At 41.9% G+C, this 22,767-nt stretch overlaps 2 long non-coding RNA genes across 3 annotated transcripts; one reads left to right on the top strand and one right to left on the bottom strand.

Moving 5' to 3' along the window:
- The first annotated feature begins 746 nt into the window (after positions 1-746).
- On the top strand, positions 747-9,246 carry LOC139061375 (uncharacterized). Its single transcript, XR_011515411.1, has 2 exons — positions 747-889; positions 8,771-9,246. It is a non-coding gene; the product is annotated as an uncharacterized lncRNA (long non-coding RNA).
- On the bottom strand, positions 2,619-6,041 carry LOC135902293 (uncharacterized). Of its 2 annotated transcripts, XR_011507053.1 has the most exons (4): positions 5,963-6,041; positions 5,731-5,860; positions 5,034-5,096; positions 2,619-2,839 (listed from the first exon to the last, which is right to left on the bottom strand). It is a non-coding gene; the product is annotated as an uncharacterized lncRNA (long non-coding RNA). The 2 variants fall into 2 exon arrangements; XR_010564481.2 differs by lacking the exon at positions 5,963-6,041 and having other exon boundaries at positions 5,731-5,956.
- Positions 9,247-22,767: the final 13,521 nt, after the last annotated feature.

Raw genomic sequence — 22,767 nt, 5'->3', positions numbered from 1 at the left:
CTCGGGTGCTGCTATCTAACTACATGGAAAAGCAGAAATCATTTTTCTCGCAGTCACTGCAATGAAATTCATGAAGTTACCTTTAAAGGAAAAAGTTAAATTCATGGCGTCAAATGTTTTACAAGAATCCTAAATTTTACAAAATTTGAACTAAACTGTGAAGTTCATAACTGTATCTCAGCAATTCATTTTATTGCAATTCTGTAAGCTGGACCTAACGGTACGCCTAAATCAGACAAAATTGTTACATTTCACATCGATCTCAAATATACTACCTATTAGTGAATAGGACATTTCCAAAACCCGTGTAGACATTCTAACAAGTTCATGTAAGCTGCTGCAAATTTCTCCCTCAACTTTGTCTGCTTTAGGTGATCTATGTAAAATAAAATTTACTGAAATGCGATATGTCTGATGCAGAGTTATATATTTGTAAAGCTTTTTTTAAATCTTTGTAAAAAATTACACCCTAAATCAAAATTTTGCTTCCAGCAGTGACTAGACCTTAATTTTCTCTCGCAAATTCAATAAACCCCATACAAAACAGTCTAGGTGCTGCTTCATAGGTGTTTCTTCACAGCATTAGAGTTGGGCCCGAGCTATAGCTTCGTATGTACAGTTGTGCATAAAGGACATGGACACACAAAAAAACAATGGGACGTACAAGGCGCATACGATACCTTAGTGAAGTAAAGCTTCATCTTAACATCCCAAGGTATATTTGCTATTCTCACCATTAGTGGGAACTTGCTTATTTCAGTTGCTGCAAGACGGATGACAGAAGGCAGCACTAACGATATTGAAGACACCATCAAATCGTGGCTAAGGCATGCTCCAGAAAGGGCCGGCAGCCATAAGAAGCCAAGCGCTGAGGTCTGCCTGCCTCAAGGTATGCTTTTACCCCACCGATTTTCAGCAGCTTGAGAGGCGGTGCCGCATGTTGATTTCTTTAATCGCAGAATGTACCCTTTACTATCCGAATATTCACTTGATAACATTCCTTAGAGAAGAGCGAGTTGTAAGCGTGATTAAAAAATGTTGGTTGACTTCCGGCTAACTTTCGAAGAACATGCTTCAAGCATCGTTAATGCATTCTACAGAAAGTTAGGCCTTATATCAAAGATGACCGTACTTGTATAATGATCGCACTTTTTTGTGAAAAAAATTTATGCAAATTCAGGGGTGCAATTCAGGTTAAATTTCCCACGAAAAGAATTCTTTTTTTCATCCCGCATTTGCTGCGGGATGACAAGCAGGCAGCTGCTGCTGTCAGTTCGGGACATCAAAACAAAAATGGTGGCCGGCGGAGGAAGCTGAACGGGATTATTTTTCTTCTTGTGAGTACATTAACGTGCATTGAAACAGTTTCTTCCGTATCAGTAATGAATAATATCGTTAATATCGGCAAGTTTGCGACAGTAGCGTAGCCATGTCCAATTTGAGAGGACAGAAACAGAGAGGGGCACGCTTAGCTGCCAGTGACATAGAAACACATGGCGGGCACGCTGTGGAAACTGCAGCATTTGTCTTCACTGCTATCCTAATACGGCACGTTTCTGCTAAGGGTCCCACAAAACACGCAAGCAGCTATTTGATGTCTAAAAGATGTCTTCAACGGCTAATTCAAAAGCCTAGTAGCTGTCTTGATCAAGACATTTTGTAGCCATGGACGTCTAGAAGTACTTCAGTTAGCCCTGCTAACGTTACGCTAAAAGTTGGCTAATGGACAGCTTGACAAGAACAACTGAAGACTTTTATTAGACATTCCCTCAAATTTTTGCGGCAGCTCTTACAGTAACACGACGTTTGCCCACAGTTACAATTTATTTTAAACGAGGCATGGACATCAGAAAAAAAAATAGTTTATATTGTCGGATAGAGTGACGCAGAGGTATTTTTTCCAGATGTGAAACATGGCAATAGTGTAGTACAGCCTCATTGGTCAATTTGTGCTTTTTAATTAGACCAATCAATTGAATGCCACCTGTCAGAATTATTTTGCAAATCAAATAAGATCTGTATTGTATGCTGATATACTTCCAATGTTCACTCATTGACCTACACAAGAACATCTCTGCGTGAAACACACCATTATTGACAAAACTTCGCCCTGCTGGGTCTCCACCAAATTGAAATAGTTTCTAGCAAAGAAAAATTTTGTCAGTGATGCTGCAGTTCAGGCGAAAATTATATCCTGGTTTCAGCTACAGGGGGCACAATAGCCTTACACCAGTATACGAAACAGAACACTGTGCTGCAATGAGTTAAGAAATAAAGGATAGTACACATCTGGAAAAACACTCTGCAAACCACTCTAACTAGCAATATAAATATATTTTTTCTGATGTCCATGCTTCATTTAAAAGTAAATTGTAACTTACTTTCCGGGTGCCTCTTGTAAGGTAATGCCAAATGCTTGCACAGCATCACGCAGAAATAATGGCCAGTTCTTCGGCATACCATCCATTAGTGAATTCCTTGTATGTTGCATGTGACAAGATACTGAAAGATAAATCATAATATGCTGTTATTTTTTTTCATAAATTGTATGATGAGCTTTTCATGCATAAAAGGTGATTGCAAGCTAAAATGCAGCAAGGCATCAACTTCACACCATGTCACATACTCATACTTTATTACCTAATAGATTAGAAAAGATGCAGAAAGTGTAATTAAGAAGAGTGACAAATAGCAGCAAAGGTGATCATCGATAAATCTTGAAGATGATTGCCGCCGCTGCCAGAGTAGGCCAGCCTTCGTAGGAGAGCACTGGCTGCCCACAAAAGCTTGCTGTCACAGGCCACCCGTGACGGTTCTTGTAGACATAGGAAAGCAATACCTGCACAGAACAGGAAGAAAAGGGCAAGGGAGGAAATGGGAATGTTGAAATTGGAACTTCAATTAGCAATATGTGCTACGTAAGAAGTTTGGCTCACATTAAAAATAAATTTAAGCATTCCTTTCTCTTAAATTACGGGTATCTTAAGGTATGTATGCGATGATGTTTAAAATGACTAGTATATTTCCTATCATGAGAAGCCAACAAACACTGACACCAAGGACAACATAGGGGAAATTACTTGTGCTTAATAAATTAAATAAACAATAAATTAATGGAAATTAAAGTGGATGAAAAAACACCTTGCCACAGGTGGGAACTGAACCCACAACCTTCGCATTTCGCGTGCTATGCTCTACCAATTGAGCTACAGCGGCGTCGTTTTCCCATCCACTTTCTTGGGTATTTATGTGTCCTAGTAGAACACTGGGAGTGTTAGCCAGCGCCTCAACTCAGAGGCCTTGTTCCTGGCATATAGTCATTAAGTTGCATAGCAGAGTCAAAATCAGCCTTTAAATTATTGTATGGTGTTTTGTGGCTAAAAAGCCACTTATCAACTGTCAAACAAGTCTGAGAAGCTTCCTGCAAAATATAATCAGTTTAAAACAGTAATTCACTCTGCAGGTAAATGATGTACTAACTTAATTAAGTTAAATAGCGTCTTATATTGTTGAACTAAAAGCAAGTTTGGCATTTTGCGCTGCCTAGCTGTTGCCTTTCTTTCAAACTTAAACATGACACAGTACAGAGTAAGCAGGTAGCATGCAAAGGAGGACTGGTGATAAAGTAGTGTTCCAAAGTAACACTCCTAGCTGGATCAATCACTTTTGTTGATAAATTTTCAAGTGACCCTAATTGGCTTCGGGCAATACCTCACACAAATGATGCAACACCTTGGATGATGCTTCATACAAAGTTGAAAGTATCTCATGATGTGATCAAACGATAACATTGCCCGCTGACTTGGAAGTGTTAACATGCTGTTTGCGTGAGAAAGTGCGAAGTGATTCGTATAGGTGGCAAATTATCAGTGTATCTATACTCTCAGGTAATTCTGAGCATCTATGCTGACTTGCAACTGAGAAGCTACTGCACACAAAAAGGTGTATTCAAGTAATGGTCCATGCAGAATAATTGCCCACCTAGTGAAGAGGCAAATGTGGCAGGCTAATGGGCCAGGGCAAATAGATTGATAAATTCTGATAACACATCCAATGATATTATTGAAATAAGTGATAAAAAACAGCACAGGTAAAATTGCAGTCATGACAAAATTTTAAAAGCACCTCTGCAAACTGCTGGAACCCTCAGCATCATGCCTGTTCTACACGCACATATGTTGCAGCGCAATCTATATCTCAGACGCACGCGCATCCACAGATCACTTTGTGATCTCCTCACAATAAGGTTAAAAAACAGTCTGGCACAAGCTACTTGATGCGATTCATTTTGCAAGCACCAGCCAAGTGCTTATGGTGGTAGAACGAAATTGAAGTTTGTCCTTGTATGGAAGCCTTGGCCCATGTTTTATCAATTCTAGCGGCAAAGCACACCTTTTACAGCACACATAAATCTTAAATGAGACTGCTTGCTGATGCTGTACAGTAAGTTCCTGTAAAGGAACTAAATCACACAGGAAACATTTAGAATACCAAACTAATCAAATACTGGCTTGAATACTGTTTTAGGCTTGTAGCGCAGCTCGGAAGAGCAAAAAAGGAATAAGGTAGAGGTAATCAAAGGGAACGGGAAAACAGAGTGAGCGCTACAAGCCGAGCTGCGCTACAAGCCTAAAACAGTCATGACATACCAACTCGCCCAAACTGCTACGCTTTTGGCTTGAATACATTTGTGCATTAAGGAAGCAAGGTATAATGTACACTGTTGTAGAAAATTTTTACTCATGTATGGAATACTTCTATGACACAGCAGAGTTAATTCGTGAGTTCTTACATAGCAATGACTACCTACAGGTAAATTTTGTAAGGCTTAGGGAAACTAATTATTAGTAGAACTGTGTATGTACACTGGCACTGAGAAATTGGTTATAATAGTGGCAGCTTATAATGGACCAGAGCTAAAAAATGGCCGTTGGTGTGACACCAACTAGCTATTTTACCACGAAGCGCTCCCTGGCCTTAACCCACATAAAAAGCATTGGGAGGACCAGAGAGGGTACAGTACATTGGCTTACACTGATCATGATGAGGTCCCGTCATCCAGCTAGCGCCAAGGTACAAGAAGGATGTCCAGCCGTCTATAGAGTGAAAGGGACAAAATAAGATAGCATCAAGTCAGTTGAAAGGCAGATTTGCAATTACACATAAGGTGACCCAGTCACATTCATTCATTAATAAATGCTAAGCTGTCGTGATTTCACTCCCAGATGAAGCACCTACTAGGTTAAAGGTTTTGCTGCTTATTTAGAACAAAACAAGTGAAATTTGTACATCAGCAGACGATTTAATTTGGAATTGTATAGATGAAGTAAACATTACAGTTATATTTTTTGTTTTGCTATAAAGTGTGATAGCTACAAACTGCATAGTCACTGACACACGCGCGCACACGTAAGTACAAAAGGACACAAAATAAGGCGAGTTCAGTCTGGTTCAGTATTACAGCCAGCGCGTCATCTTCGAATGCACTCCTTTCGGTTGGCTCGTGCTACGTTAACCACAGGCTAACAAGCAGGGCAAAGTTCTGACTGTTGTTGCGGAAGTCGTGGAGCGCGGTAGTGCTGAACGGCTGAACACAAGCAGAACCCTCGTATAAAAGTAATGACGAAAACTCGCAGGGCAGGAGAGCCCATATATCAAGAATTGCCGCGGGTAACACCTAAACATATTCACATTGTTGACGAAAAACGAAGCGCAATGCATTTCACTTACCGGAAAAAGTGTTATCCGAACGTGCGACGTACAAAGACGCACCGAGACACGAAGGCGGCGAACGCAGATCCCGCCATTGTGGTAGTAAGCCGTCGGCGAAAACACGCAATACAGCCGATGTCACGAAGCACTGATGCAAAACACACGGCAAACAGCATCAGCACAGCTAAATGACTCCAGTTAATGTCCAGTATAAATGTACAGAACGGCTTGAACAAATGGCATAACGAACCCACGACCGAGACATTGCGGGCGGGAGTGGCCGTTTTTTTCAAACTTCCTGCCTCCCAGTGTTTCCAGCACAGAATGAGATGTCCGACAAATTTAGATTGTGCCGCCGAAGTGGTCGCAGCGCGGTGGCTCTGTGACACCGCTGTGCAACACCGGCATTTCGCTCCTGCTGCTGCGCGATCATAGAATGGTTTCCAGGCGTCGCGTGCGCGCCCTGTATGGAAAACAATAACACGCCCTTGATTGTTGAAGTTCTGGTGTGAAATTATTTAATATTAAAGCCAATTAACTTATGTTGCTTCGAACGAGTTCGATTTGTCTGAGGCGTCTTTTATTCGCTAACGTCGACGGCTGACGGTAACCGCACATTTAACACGTCGTTTGGCATTTTATGCACTTTTAGACAAAAAGATCTAGAAAAGTTCTTGAGTTAGACATTCTGAATGCGTTTACCAAAACAGACTCTAGTGACACCCGTAGTGGGTTTTGCCGCAGATAGAATATATGCTAGCATATTCCAAGTGCTGAGGTTATGTTTAGAAGAAATTCTATTTTCAGTCTTATCATAGACCAAGACGTCTATAGCCGTTTGTAGCCATTTCAAGAAGTTTTTAAGAGGTTTTGTGTTTCGTGGGGTGGGCGAATATCTTAGCTGCGTTACGAGCGTCGGTGTATTAATAGGGTACACTTCTAACGTATCAGTGCAAACGTGACCACTATTGTTGCTACTCGCGATTTGTTGCGTGCCTACGAGTGCATACGAGAAGAATCGAAAGGCGCCGTTTGTGTTGTTGTTGACCAAAACCATTATGAAGCCTACAAATAATAAAGCCGAGACAAGTTTGGTTGTAGCTTTTTTTTTTTTCAAGGAAGTGTGGAAAGTGATGAAAGGAATGAAATGAGGCATCTGTTAAGAAAGAGAAAGTTGGGTGTGTGCAGATCACTTGGTATGTCTTCAAGAGTTGTTCACATAGCATTCGACAGATGGTAAGCACGATCATCGTTAGCTGGACTTGGCACACAACATATCGCTGTGACAAGTTCAGGGGGCGATCATTACACGGGAAAGAAAAAAATCAAATTTTGACAACAAAATTCAGGGGTGCGATCATTATGCGAGTAAATAGAGTAAAGAGTTTACGAATGTGAGCTGTGTTATTCTCTCGTATTCTTTGTTTGTCCGCTCGAAGCTAAAGTTTAGTTCTGTTGTATGGAACTGTATTAATTTGACTGACTAATGTTGCAAAAATTGTATGTGTTCAGTGATGTTTCATTTGTGTCCTGTACAATCCATTTCTTGGACGCCGTGTATCTTATGCCTACGAGTGTGTACTGCGCATGTATTTTATTAGACCCCTACAAATAAGGCGGAAATACCGTGATTACTTCACAAACACTTCTCCTGTCCGCAGTTACTGTGAGCTGTAACGTTATGCATGCCTCGCCCTAAATTGCTTAATCCTAGCATTTTATATGCGAATTCCTCTTGCACCTCTAACGCTATAACAATCTCTTGTAACACAACAAAGTGCCTTGCATCGTGATCTTGATATATTAGCTCTACTATTTGCTCATTATCTGGCTCGTGTATTTGATTAATTCAATTTTTTGTTGCACTTTGTACCGCTGTTGTTTGAGATGTTTTATTTTTTGGTTTTGTGTTCTTTGTGTAACAGAAATGCAACAATATTAAGGCATAATAGCTGTTCTTGGGCACTTTTAGAAAAAAACTCAAAAAATGAAATAAGTAAATTAAGTTACCACTTAGCAACATGAATTCACATCATAATAGTGGCCACAGTGGCTTTCCACTAGAAATGGACATGGGTTTCTCCAACTGAGTTGCATGGCTCAGTTGGAACTGTTTAATACTTAGCTCAAGCTTCTGCATTGTGATCAAGACTGATGTTTTAAAGCAGCCTAAATGTAGGCCAGTATGACTACACTGCTAGTAGTTAACTGGTTTTCTGAATTAAAAATTTACTGTTGTCTGTACTTCATTTATGTATGTGTACATAGTTCAGTCTCTGCTTTTAGAGGAGCCTTCCGTGAATGTAGCTGACATAAAAGACAGCTCTAGTTCAGCATGCATCAGCTGTGATTTTAGGTTAGAAGTGATAAATGGTGTATTAAAGTCAAGCCTGTGCATTTTTTGCATTAAGAATGAAAAGAAAAAGACCTAATAGTTGCGTATTACCTAGGATCATGCTGCAGTCATACTCGTAGCACATAAGCCTAACTTGCTGTGTGGGTGGGACGAACACTCACAGCACTAACAGGTTTATCAAAAAGGGATTGGGAGAGGGATTATGTTGAACATACTTCTTAAATATGCCCTTGCCAACTGCTATCCCAAGTGTACATGAATACAGCAGCTTAGATGATGCACCACAGAGGTTTGGCATGCAGGTTTGATCTCTAAATATGGGTACCACTTCTGCTGTATAAACAGGAAGCTCTCCCATGAGTAACAATCTTCATAGCACAGGTGTACCTGAATGAAGTGAATGTAGGGACGTACACTAGATTAGAACAGAGTGGGAGACCAGTGCGATGCATTATAATGCTGTATGCATGCACGTTTCCTATGAGTGCCACAGCATTTTTGCATCTGATTTGACTGCAAAAGTGCGCTTTGAAAGCTAAAACCAGCTGTCTACAGCATGGCTGGCCCCTTCAGGTTGCCACTCATATGAGCAGGATGTTGATTTTGCAATGGCTTGATCATTATCCACAAAGCAGGCTTGTACTCGTTTGTTTCCCCAAACCTCACATTTTTTTATCATTCTGCTCTTTTACTTTCATGCAGAATAAGTGGAGGCCATTCCATTGTAAAGCACTGCAGCTATGACCTGAAGACTGCACAGGCATCAGAGGCTGCTTGGTTGTGGGCGTGTGCATCTGGTGGAACTTAGGGGATCTGCTGGGCTACGCCAAGGCATGTTTCGTGGACTAGAGGCAGCTACTCAGGGATTTTTTTTTTAACTTTGCACAGTGCAATTGCAGAATTTTTTTTCATGCATTGGAAGGATTGTGCCTGTCATCTGCATTGTCAAATCACTTGCAAAGTCATGCTCTTGCTAGGCTCCATCAATATAGTTTTGTGCAGAATTTGTGTGCGAGAACTTTTTATTGTTTTTGTTTTTTAATGTCATGGCAGTCTTCTGTATTGGTGAAATTGCTACCATTGCAAAGCCATGGTTTTCTGAAATGCTGTTATTCTGCTACTGTACAAAACTTGTGTGCGAAATACTTACATTAGACGCAAGATCTTTTTTACCTCAATATTTCATAGTATTTCTGTTTGTTCTGTATGTGCATCTACATGTCCACCCATTGTTAGCATAAACACACCAGTGCATGGTTCGTGCACAATGCAGTGCACAAGCGGCAAAAACCACATGCATGTGTGAAACGCTAAGGCAGTGTATTCCGTGGGATCGTTGCCCAGATTTCTCTGCACAGAAGCGGTTGGCTTGCCAGGAATAAATTTGACTGTTTTGCAGTCTTGCTCATCTGCCTGAGACCTAGCTCGCAAGGAGGATCCTGAATCCTTTGCTTGTATCTGTAGGCCACCGTCGTAAGTGGCACATTCACTGTTGCATAAATCCCACGCTTACTGTAGCCCTACTGTGAAGTGTCCACAATCTGTCCTCTTTGCATGGCTGTGAGAATCCCAGCCATTTCCTGTTTCTGAGCGCAAGGAATGAAAAGACTGCGACGCATGCCTTAGTGGCGATTCAGAGGAACCCTCAAAAGACCAAATAAATATGTTAGCTTTTTTATCCTGCAATTGCAGCTTGGACTGACCCCGACATATACGGGCGTCACTGAAGCATGCTGTGCATATGTATAGCAAACAAGCTGCTCCTGTTGCATTATGCTAGTGTCGTGTTCTGCCGTGCTCTATCTGTGAAATGAACACATACTGGCCTATTGTGTGATAACGTCACTGTGGTGTACTATTGTGGAAACACATGCTGGTGTGTTCATGCTACCAGTGGGCTAAACCTTGGACCTTACTGGAAATAGTAAAGGCCAGCCACTCATTGCAAAAAATGCTGGACAGGCCTTTCCCTCTTGCCTTTTTGTGTGCTTGATGGTCTGAGAATCGCCTCCATTGCAAAGACATGCTTTTGTAAGATGCTATTATTTTTCCTTTGTCCAAAGCACTTTTTGTCACTGGATCTTGAGGGTTTTTCTAACCTCTGCCTTTATTATGCATGTTGCTGCCTCTGCAAAGCTACCCCTTCGTGAGAACAATATTGTGCCTGTGTAAAATAACTTGTGAGAGCTTTTTACTTTATATATTTTTTATGTCATGGAAGATTCCTTTTATATTGCTGCTGCTGTAAAGCCATACTTGTGGGACTATTGTTGCGCATATGTATAGACTTTTGTGCAAGATACTTTTAGCAAGACCAACTTTTTTTTAATGTTTTGGTCATTTGTGTCCTACACTATGAGCATCTTGCTTATAAAAGCAAGGATGCACTTTATTGAAGTGCTCTTAGTGTGTTTTAGTACAGAACTTTTGTGCAAGATACTTTTATGATATATCTTGTATTATGGGAGGATTCTAGTCACTTTCGTGCATATGTAAGTTGCTTCCAGTGAAGTGTCATTGTTCTTTGTACAAAAGAACTTTTCTGTGAAGTCTGATGGGTACGTCTACAGTTTTACAAGGTAGAAGTGCTACCACAGTCTATATGCAAGTTTAACATCTAGTCATTGAGCCAATGAAACAGCCAGTTTGTTTTTGCATCATGTGCATTGCTGTTGTTGCAAAGATGTCATTATGTGCGTTCTTGCAAGAAAATGTGTGCATAGTCATTGTGCCAGATATTTCTTGTTCTCTTGTACTGTTTGTTTAGTTATGTTTGCGATTTCACAGTTCAGGTGCCAATGCAGTCAGTTTATTCTAGTCTTTTTCCTTTATAAAGTGTATGTACATCACTGCATTAAGTTGACAATTCGAATTTTTCTGTGTTAAGGTCACTTCAAGAAGCATCTTTAGTTCTCTTCTGTGCCCCTGTACTGATCTTGTCAATGTCAACATATACTCCTGCTGGCATCTTTTGTGATTTTCAATTTCTTGTGGGTCCTTATGGGCATTTCTTTAATGTGTTCAGGCACAGGTTATGTTTTGCTGTGCCAAGCACACAGGCATGTTCTTACAGTATGCTTTTTAAATAAAGATCCAATGTTTCTGCAGTTTATGCGCAAGTCTATGCCTCAGTTAGGCCATCCTAAAAAGCTGAGCAAGTTTTATTAAAAGGCTTATTACATCATTTGAATTCACATTCATGCAGCTTAATATCTACAACTTTGATGACTATTGGAGTTGATACATAATGCATATTCTGGCTTATTCTGTGCATTTGGAAACTGCACATATACATTTCTGATGCCTGTGTACCAATGAAACTTACATTAAATATGTTGAGTGTGCCAGTTTGCAACATGTGCTTCTGCCGTGGATGTTGTGTCCACGTACATTTTCACCTTTGCAACCTGCACCAGTAAGATGGTCCCAGTTCCTTTAGCGGCACTTAATTATTTGTGGATGCAATTTTCACAGTAAAGGAAGTGCAGCATATCCCTGTAACTGGTACATTGGTTCTTAGGTATAGCACAGCTTCTAAAGCATTGAAAAAGCCGCAGTACCAGCAAGGTGACACCCCAACAAAACCGAACAATGGATAAATCCCGGATTTATCATGGATGTCCTCTGTACATCTCGTGGACGTTTCTGTAATCAATATCCACATTTAAAATCCCACAAATGTCCCTGGGATGTCCATGTCCAGATTGTTTTATCCAGCGGACATTGTTTGGATATTTAGTTTTAAAAACGTCCATTTTTAAGGTCCGACGGATGTCCGAATGTCCGTTAAGGGCATACACGGGACGTCCGATTGAACGCCTTTTTTTTGCACGGGACGGTCCCTCAGATATCCGCCGTATGTAATCTGGATTTGTGGGGATATCCGGTGGATGTCCAAACGTCCGGCGCTAAACGTCCATTGCATGTACTGTGGATTATTTGTGGTCCATTGGGATGTCACTGAAGAAATTTATCGTCCCAGCCTTGCAAGCTTTGCAGTTGTCATTGCAGTTGTCCTTCGCATCGATAGGCAGGTCATTGGCTGCTCCAAGGGCTGGGCTGACAGGTTGTGTCATTCACCTCCGGGGGCATCCTGGCTTTGTGAACTTTAGACTTGTGCTGAAGGGCAAGGTCAGACAGGAGCTGAAGCAAGCAGAAGGTGCTCCCACCTCCCAAACTTACAGATGACGCCTGCAGCCACAGTACGAGTCCTGGGTATTATGGCACAAAATGTAAAGAATCGAGACAGATGCCATGGATACCCTGATCTTGCTCCTTTAATGGAACTCTAATGTGAACGATCATGATAGAAGAGTGGTGCTATCTTCCTTTTCTGTTTGCAATAGGTATGAGGGCATTCAAGGCAAGAAAACAGGAAAATTAAAGGACCTATTTGTACATATTAAGTAAGGGACTAATCACTGCGGACCACGAAGCCCTGGGTGACAAAAATGAAGGGAATAGCTGGAACATGGATGAAAGCCACATAGGAAGGTTGCCCCATGGATTGTGCTGAAGACATGCAGTCAAGACTTCACTGGACCAGGGCAACCAGTCAAAACCTGGCCAACACATCGCTACAAGAGTACGGTTTGTAACTTCACCAGGCTACAGAATTCTAACACAAGGCCTGTGAGCTCCCGCTTCTGTGGCCAGAACACAAGCTTCTCGATATGGTTCCCGCTTCTTTGGCCAAGTGTGGACATTATGTTCGAGATGTCTTGGACCCTTCGGTCAAGCCTGTAGTTGCTGGGGTGAGTGCAGGGCTGCTTCCCTCTTCTCACCTTGCAGCAACAGTGAAATGTTTTTATTGGCTGAACAATACTTTTTTCATTCGCTTTGTTTTGTGCCACTGCTTTATTTGTTGTAGTCTGCTGTTCACGTCGAAATACCATCTTACTCTCAGCTTCTAACTTAAATCTTTATGATTTACTTCCCCTTCCATGGGTGCATTAAACTTTTATTGCATGTATGCGATGGATTTTTTTTTTTGGGGGGGGGGTACTATGAGGTTTTTGGAAAGTCACCAATTCCAAATATAAATAACCGACATGATATCTACTGATTATTGGTAGCCATATGGAAAACAGGCAAACGCAATGAATATGTAATGGCTACAAAATCGCTCCACATAGTTAGATGGTCTGTTGAGATTTTTAGGCCTGCCAAAGTTATAAGAACACGACAGTGCAAGCCATAAAGTACTTAAATTTAGAATATACAAAATAGTATTCGGTTATTCACTATGTTGACTGTTTATTAAATAAAGACTGGCAGATTTTATTCCGTAATGATGCTGCGAACAGCCATGCAGCTCAGTATAGTTGCAGCCGCAATGGGTCTGTGCTGCGCAGAAATGTAAATGAAGTTTATTAATTAAATATTCACATAACATCTGACGAGAACTTAGTTGCCATATACATGCAGCCGTGCAGGTAGGTCTCCATGATCAATGAGCGCAAAAACAATTAGGCCATAAAAATAGCTGGGTGGCTTGTTTTATTCGAAATTGATTTTGCCCAAACTACACACAAATGAAAAATCATCACATAATATCTATATCAATAAGACAAACATAAATGAGGGGGGAAATGGTACGACGAGGAGGACAACAAAGCCAGAAAGATGGGGCTTGGTTCGAAACCTGACAGCAGCTTCAAAGCATGGCCAGAAGGTTGGCCCAGGATGCTAGAAAATATATGTATGTTGGCAAGAGTTCGAGGGCATTGTGGTCAGCTTCATGCTTGATCCATAGTACTATCTGCAATGCGTGTCAATAATTGGCCTCCTGAAAGTTGTTTCCTATGTAAGCATGGCTGTGTATGTTTCAGCTCAAGAACAGGACCTGCTTCTGTGCCTGAATTGACAGGTGAGCACGCTTAATAAACCAGAGCGTGTCAATAGTGTACTGAGCAGGCGTATGTTAGCAGGCTAGGATTTTATTTGTCTTTAGTTATATTTCTCATCATTTTACCTGTTGCACAATGCAGACCAATGAAGGCCCAAGCACAAGAGGGAAGATGAAAAAGTGAATGCATACATGACTTTCTTTAATGACAAAATGAATGTTTTCTGCACCAATGCCATAATACATACCTGCCAACTTTTTCAATTTCATCACAAGTCAGATTTTTAGAGGTTGCTTATAATTCTTCTATTGACACAAATAATTATAATGTGGGCATTTCTTAGGCACTTCATCATCTGCACATGACCATCATCACATCGTGTTCTTCATCTCTTGTGGGGACCCAGCTTAAGATTGAACTGCGCCTTCAGTGTGATCGGTCCACCATGTCTTCGGGACGTATTAAAGGTCATGCTAAATGCTACATCACAGTAAAATTTTTTCATTTGCATCTTAGTAAAGGCAAAAACTGATCTTAACGGAATGCAAATATATTATCAATGGGCAATTTTCAGAGCCAGACTACTCAGACCCACTCAGGTATTCAGGCTTACTGGCAGCAGTGCCACAATAAAACGGCAGGTAATATTTTGGCTGACGTTACATGAATATTTTGCGAATAAACATCACAAACATTTCTTTTTCTATGACGCAGATTATGTTTGCTGCGAATATAGAGCAGCGTGCCTTTTCCTAGAGCCTCTACAGAATGAAGCCATGTAAGGTTCCCTGAAATGTTGCATAATTCAGTTTCCTAAAATCAGCTTCGCCACAATACGGTCTTGTTATGCAGTGAAGCATATGCAATGTACGACGGCGAAGCATATTATAAAAGTGGAAAGGGGCCACTGTCAGGGACATATAATGTGTTCCTTAAAGTGACAATAAAGAGAAAGATTATTTCTTCTGCATTAGTAAATTACCTTTCTACAACACCAAAAACACCACTCTTACCAGTATAAGATGCTTGGTAGACCAGAAAAAGTGCAAAAACAAAAGACAGGTGGCGACGCCTCCTTGAAGTTCCCAGACCTGGTCGCTGTGACGTCATGGATTTGGATGGTATCTTCTAGGGCCTACTTAAGTACATAGCGGTACAGACTGTCTACATTGTGTTCTAAAGGAACCAAATATGAAGTTTCTGGAATTTTTACTCAGCCAACGCTGCCCAAATGCAAAAATATACTTTGAAATCCCTGACGTCACACTGACGCAGCTGTGTCGAGGTTTTGGCGTGAATTTCAAATACTGATACTTCGAACTTCATTTTCACATCTAATAACCAAACTATTGTTTTAAAATAACTACCTGCAGGGTTCTAAAACAATGCTTTATTAGTCTAAACTGATTTATTGTTTTGCTTTAGTGTCCCCTTAATGATACGTCTGTGCACCCTCCGTCTCCTGTCAGTAAAAGCACCAATACACCTATTTATTGTACTAGCAGGCCATCAGAGCTACTTTGGACATGGCTGGGGCAATGTGAGCTGTTATTTCAACTACCTTGCAAGGATGTAGCTATTATTCTAGAAATATTAAAGACTTAAAAAACATGAACACTATAAACTTTGGCTTGATAAACAAAACGTTACTTTCTTACAGCTAGGGCCGCACTTTTCACCCCAGAACATGGGCCTTAAATCTCCACACAAACAGCTTTGAATGGCTGCCAGTAGTTATTACATGTGTCGGTATTTGTAGTATGACAGAAGACAGCAGGTGCGTGCATGTGTAATTAAGGAACACGCATGTCCTGTGACAACAGCCTCTTTTCATTTTTGACATGCTTCACCGCGTGACACAGCTGTATTACGGAAAATCTGACTTTAGGAAACCGACTTACACAACATTTTTGGACCCTTGCCCAAAGTCAACCGAATTTCTTGTGCAGAAAACAATTCCCAGAATTTTTTACCATATTTTAGTATTTTATGTCTGCAATGGTAGTACTTTTTGGATTTAAAGTTGAAGAGTCTGTAATACAAATGGTTTGTTTGTGTGTAAAATGTCTATCGGGGTATCTTAAGCACATGTGTAAGCACATGTGGTGCGCACGTCTGTAATTAAGGAACACACATGTCCTGTGACTACAGCTGTATTACGGAAAAACTGACTTTAGGAAACCAAATTATGCAACATTTTTAGACCCTTGCCCAAAGCCAACCAAATTTCTTGCGCGGAAAACAATTCTCAGAATTACTATATTTCAGTGTTTTCTGTCTGCAATGGCAATACTTTTTGCATATAAAGTTGAAGAGTCTGTAATACAAATGGTTTGTTTGTGCATAAATTGTCTATTAAGCGCCAAGTAGAACACAAAAGCAAGATGACATACAACACAGAAAAGCTTAAATTTGGCCTGACAGCACAAGATAGCACGAATTTTAGTTCTTGTGTAAATGTCTTTTGACCATAAGTTGAAAAACCCTGTTCACTTAATGTTGAAGATAAAAGCTATAAGGAAAAGTACACAAATTCTTAAGGAATGAAAATGCACAAGGTAGGCCCATCAGAAAGTATAAGCTTTGCCTTTTAGTGAGAGTTTCTTGCAAATTTAAATGTGGTTTGTAATGAGAGCTAATTTTGAATGCTGATAATTGTAAAAATTCTATCACATTGAAGTCGTTTAATAAGGATCTAGCTTCGCTTTTTCCTCCAAGTTTGGCGTCGGCATCTAACCAAGTAGACGTAGCAGGATACAGCTGTACAATGGACAGGGAAAACATGAATATTTACAGGACAAAAGACTCCTGCCAGATAGACTAAGCGGAAGGGCTCTGCACTTGTGTGATAGGTGTATTTAATAGCTCATGCAATTCAGAGATGCTCAAACAGTAAACATGTTTAGTAGCTCATAGCGGCATGACTGTCACCTCTAACGCAGGCGAAAAAGATGAGCTCACATGCAGGTAGTGCGAGAATAGATCACGCTAGCGCACTTGACCAAAGTGGCCGCGGTGTCAGCCTGCCCCGAGATCCCGTGGCACCATGGCTGGCTTAAACAAACAGTGGCTACGGCAGCTACTTCTTCGCTCTGCCTCCCTCAAAGTGATGACACAGCTGACCGAGCCCAGCCTTCCCACAACTTGGTGACCAGGACGACTGAGCCCTGCCATGCCAGCATCAGCGCACCGACTTTACCAAGGCGAGTAGTGACGTGGCCTCGCACGGTTTGGCAGAAGTCTTGCGATTGTAGGGGGCACGGGAATTCTACATTGACATGGTGGACATCTGGTTCATCCCGCTAAACAACCATTTCCTTCTTAACAAGGTTCCAGGCTCCGGCTCTCAGCCCCTGCTCTGACTTGTACAAGGACTCGTGGGCAGCCGTCCTTGCTCACTATGTCACCTCGAGCACTCACTCTCCTCCAGCTGGTGCTCCATCACAACAGCTCTCGCCATCTATCGTGTCATTCTGAATATGGTCGTCCCACATCACCTGCTTCCACCCGTGCCGGTCGTCGGCATGCGCCGACCCCAGCATCAAACCTCTACGTGGTCCATGAGCTTCCTCCCCCAGCTCAAATTTCCAAGAAATACACTGGGCTAAACGCAAGCGCCTTCGGCTACTTTACAGCTCGTCGCTGTTCTTCCTTAGACGTCCCCACAAGCTGCCCGCTTTCCACTCGGGGCAACTCACTCATCGCCAATTCAGAGGCTCAGCCACCGACTCAACAAGGCGCAAATTTCACTCTCGCTGGCGCGGCGTTGCCACAAGCACAACCTTCGTGATGCATTGAGTGACCACTGCAACCCTGATGCTATCGGCATTCGAGATTCCACTGAAAGCAGCAGCAGGCAAGCTTTCCGATGTTGTGCTCACATCTTCCGCAGATGCATGGCCTACCGAAATTTTGCAGGAGCAACTTTGCCATCTGGTTTCTTCAGTTCGAGAATCACTTCTAAGTCAACAACATGAGTGACCAACACTTGCGCTATCTCCACGCAAGTCCCAAGCTGCCAGATGGTCTACTTTTGGAGCTCCGACTTCTACAGGCCCGTGCATCTACGAGTGCCTGTGGCAGGTTGCGATTTCTCACTTTGGTATCATATGTGGCTGCGCTTCACTCACAACCTATGCTGCCGGTGCTGCCTGGTGTATATCTCTCAGATTGCAAGAACCCGACACTACCAATGACGACACCGTCTGCACACTTTACCTGGGGGCTTTACCATTGGACTTTATTTCAATTGCACTTCGCACTAGGAGATGGGCTCTGTAGCCGCGCGGCATCACTTCCAACATAGGCAAAGAAGATGGGCTCACACACAGGCAGAGCAAGAATAGAACATGCTAGTGCACGCGACCTGAACGGCTGCTCCCAAGATCCCGTGACACCATGGCTGGCTGGCTTGAATAAGCCTAGTTACCTCTTCATGCTGCCTCCCATAAATTGGTGACCAGGACGACCAAACCTAGCCTTCGCACAACTTCTTTGTACATACACCTCTGCTCACAGTGCTTCCGTTGCAAGTCTGAAAACATTGCCTTAGCCTGCAAGTCATTATTGCATTCATGTAATTAACAATGAGGACTTGTTAATTTGAATTCCAGCAAAAGGGTTAAACAACTACACAAGTCGGAAATCAAAATGGAGCGACTCCCATGCATTATGGGAACCAATGTTATGGTAACATTTTGCTGGTAACCCAACATTGTTATGATTAACGTGAAGTGTTGCTAGGCGGACCAACATGTTTGTGTAAAATGAACTATGTGTGTAACAAAAGCAAAAAGACGTCAGTGACTATGATTGTGTGACACTGACAGCATGATTTCTACTCCGGCCATTTGAAGTCAGCTTACAACATGCAGACTGTTGCGTTCTACATGGGTACTGGACGAGCATATGAAAGAGAAGCATGGATTGTCAAGTTATCAGTGATTATGTGTTATACAATCGTACGTACCTATGGCTATGTCATGTGATGTATGTTAAAACAATGATGGCTTCATAGGTTTCTCAGCCCAAAGCAGTTTTTTAAAAACCCATAAGGGATTTCTTCGAAAAAGAAAGCTTCATAGCTGAAAAAAAATTTTCTCCAGGTCCTGGGATGGAACCCAGGACATTGTGCTAAAGTCAGGTTGATGAGAATTTTTCTTTTCGTGAACCCTCCTTGATTTTGCGGGCTTCCACAGAACTGATTTGCCATTAATCGGTCTTAGGAGCAGGCAAATGGTCGACGGCCCTAACTTTGACCGCCTAAATGCCTTGGGGTAGCATACAACAGTTTATTGGCTACTAGCCTGCTTCTAAGGTCACATGCAATTAAAATGAATTATATTAACTAACACATGCAGGATTGTTTTAATAACATATGCCTCCATGAACTCATGCACTGCCCAAGATCATAACACGCAAAAAGCACAGTTCACATTAGTAGGCCTTGCAAAGCATGCCAAGATGCACACCATGAAATTTATTTGAATTGTTTGAGTGCTTCCTATTATGGCCATTTAATGGGACACTAAAGGCAAATACTAAGTAGATGTTGCCTATTAAAGTAGCATTCCATAAACCTCACAGTGCTTCTTCCATGCCAAGAAGAGATAGTTTACGAGAAAATTGCATCTGAAGGGTTCGCATACCTAGAGAGCAATTCAATTCGCCTGCTCCTGAGGACAGAGTGGCGACGTTGTGCCATCACTGCCCTTCACTTCCATTGGTGAGTAAAACAGCACCCTACAGACGGTGCTACAGTTTTCTGTGCAAAATGCGTAAGCCCGGCCATGTAGCAACCGAGCCAAGACAGAACGTTGGACTCGCCGCTGCAACTGCTCTTGATCAAGTAGCACGGACTGTTCGGGAATCCCGCATCACATAAACATCGAATTCTCTGTAACTTGCAGTTTGTGCGAGTTTCGCGAGCCAGAAAATCCAGCTCAGCATGTGATAACGAAACTACTAAAACATGTAAGCGTGGGCGATGCTTTCAAGGGTAACCTCAATGGGTTCTTTTTTCTAAATATCAAATAGAACTAGATGAATAGCATTTTCTTTCATCTTATAATGCAATGCAGCAATCTTTTTATTACTAGTAGATAAGTCCTAGCGACAGAACTTTAATGAGGAGTGCCTTCATCATCGGGCTGGTACTTTAATGTGCTGGGGCAGCCTCTAATTGTGTATTGCAGTTACTTCCGTTCATCAATTACTGAAGCTCTGTTCGCAATAACAGTGATACCTTCGACGTTTTCAAGCACTAATCTATTACTTTAGCTTGACTTAATAATTGCCTTTAGTGTCCCTTTAGACACTAGTCTCTCTGACCTGCATAGGACTTGCCACAGCAGAGAGGTATTGCGCTGATAACCCCCACAGCACAACACACAAAGTGCTTGGCATGGTTCTTTGTACATCCTTGTCTCTCAGTACTCGTGTTACAAAGACACAATTGGGCTAATCACTTCGGTGCGGGAGAAACCATTGGGGCACCATATCTACTAGTCAAGTTTTTCAATTTGTGGCTAATTCTGAGCACATATGGCACGAAGTCATATCTAGTGATATCTGTTCTTCTTATGTCCGATGGTGTGTCCTAGTGAGGAACGCTTCACCTTTCAAAGAACAGATTTGGTAACGGCATGTACAACCAATTGAGTAAGTGGGATTTCAAATGCCTGTTCATTTGATCAAATCACATCAACAGGCCACTTGCCCCAATTGGGCAAATGGCCAATAAACCATCATACCCTGTCTTAGGGCATCAAGGGGCAGCCGAAGTCAGAGCCCTTGAACAGTTGCCTGCTGATGTATTTTATGATGCCTGCAGTTAAGACGTCTGCTGCTGTGGCTGTGAGTGGCAGTGGCTTATGCCAAGGGGATGGGAGGGTGAGTGCCACAGTAGCTGAATTGGTAAGGCACTACATGCCTAATGAAGGTGGTGTGGATTCAGCTCCTACCTACAGCAAACTATCTTTTCGTCCACTTTTATTTCCCTTATCCATACTATTTATAAATTCCAAGTTTGCATATTTAATTTACCCTATGCTTTCTCCGAGTTCATTACCTATTTTCATCATCTGGTCTAACAATTATGGCTCAGCTCGATAAAGGCTAATTCAGCTTGGAATATAAGAACATCCGAGGAGGCCAAAGGAAGTGACTTGGTCGGCAATTGTGGATACTGTTCAGAATCAGCTTTAAAAACATAGAAGGTTTTCAGCTAAGCGCATAGCAAAGACAGTCAACTTGTCATAAAGGTGCTTAGAGTAACTACTCACTAGTGCACTAAACATGAAAGTTTTAGCTAAGTGTGCCCAAATTGCTGACAAGAAATGCGGAAATAAGGTTACTTGTCAATCTAGTATATGCTCCTGACAGAGCACCTTGGTGGCGAGCGTCGCAACACCCGTCACAGCAGAAGCGCAACTAGCGAACAGGTGGGGGAATTAGGTCATGCGTGCCATGGCCGAATCCATTTCCCGAAAGCTGAAGAGCGGCTCGACAAGGACTTGCTAATCAAATGTAAGCGGAACAGACGCCACTAGGCCTGAGGTGTACAAATTGTACACCTCATGTACAAATATGCGCACAAATTTACCCACAGCTTCAAGAACATGCCTGCTAGATACAATGTCCCATTTGTTCCTTTATACACCTGTCAAATTAGCCCAATTGTGTTCTCGTACCTAAAGACAAGGGTGCATGAAAAATCACGCCAACCATATTGAGCATTGTGCTGTGGGTTGGTCATAAGATATCTCTCAGCTGTGGCAAGTTCTACGTGGACCAAACGGCCCAATGCCTGAATGACTATTTGAGGGAGCATTCAAACAATTTAAATAAACCGGATGGTGCAGCACACATTGCAAGGCCTGCTCATATGAGCCGTCCTTTTGCACATTATGATCCTGTGCAGGAGTAGCAACAAAACATCGCATGAGCTCACGAAGGTATATTTTATCAGAGAGTGCACATGTTAGTAGCACTTCAATTGCCTTAATTCCCCAGAGGTGCACTTGTTTAATGGCTATTTGTAGCATTAAAAGACAAACTAGCACTGTCACAACATTCACCTCTTGCCTGTGCACAAAATTTGTACACTATGTTTCATCCTTTGAATCATTAAATCAGTTAGTAGTTCGCACTTTCACGTGTCCTTCCTCTGTAAATAGATTTTCGCACACAAAAACAATGTGCAGCAGACTTCACCAATTTGCCCAAGATGAAGTCCTAGTCAGACTCAAAAATCTCCTTCAGAGATTTTCTTACTGTGATGAGAATTTCTGTCACTGCATGGAACTCTGTTCGAACAAGGCCTTCACTGATAAGATGGGAGAAAAAAAAGGTTACAGAGGCAAAAATTGTCACATTGGCACTCAGATATATTCCCTAATGCAATGCCTAAAAGATTTTTTTTTGTTGGACAAGAGGATCAGGGTAAGGCTCATGACTAATGAGCATTCTAGTGCACAGATGAAGGGATTAACCAAGCAAGCCCTGCGAAGTCAAGGAAGATTCATACAATGGAAACTTGGCATTTGCTTGAGAGTGGCATGCAGGGACCCGCAAACCCACACCAGTCATATTAGCGTGCATCTCACATCTATAACCTAATGCAGGTTCCTGCAATGAACCTACATCATGTTTGTAAACAAGTTGCGAGGAACATTTGCGCAAACCTGGTACCTCGCATAGCGCCATCACAAGAAGCAATACTAAATAGCAGCTTAGCAAACTAGCTGGAAGAAATTTAAGAAAATTTCTTGGTCTTCAAGACAGCCAAGCTTTAGAACAAAATTGAGCCAAAGTAGAACTATGAGCGGCTGGGCCACGTTCTGCAATATT

Source organism: Dermacentor albipictus, chromosome 6 (assembly GCF_038994185.2).
Source record: "Dermacentor albipictus isolate Rhodes 1998 colony chromosome 6, USDA_Dalb.pri_finalv2, whole genome shotgun sequence".
In the NCBI taxonomy this organism is placed as follows: Eukaryota; Metazoa; Arthropoda; class Arachnida; order Ixodida; family Ixodidae; genus Dermacentor; species Dermacentor albipictus.
This window is presented reverse-complemented; position numbering and strand designations above follow the sequence as displayed.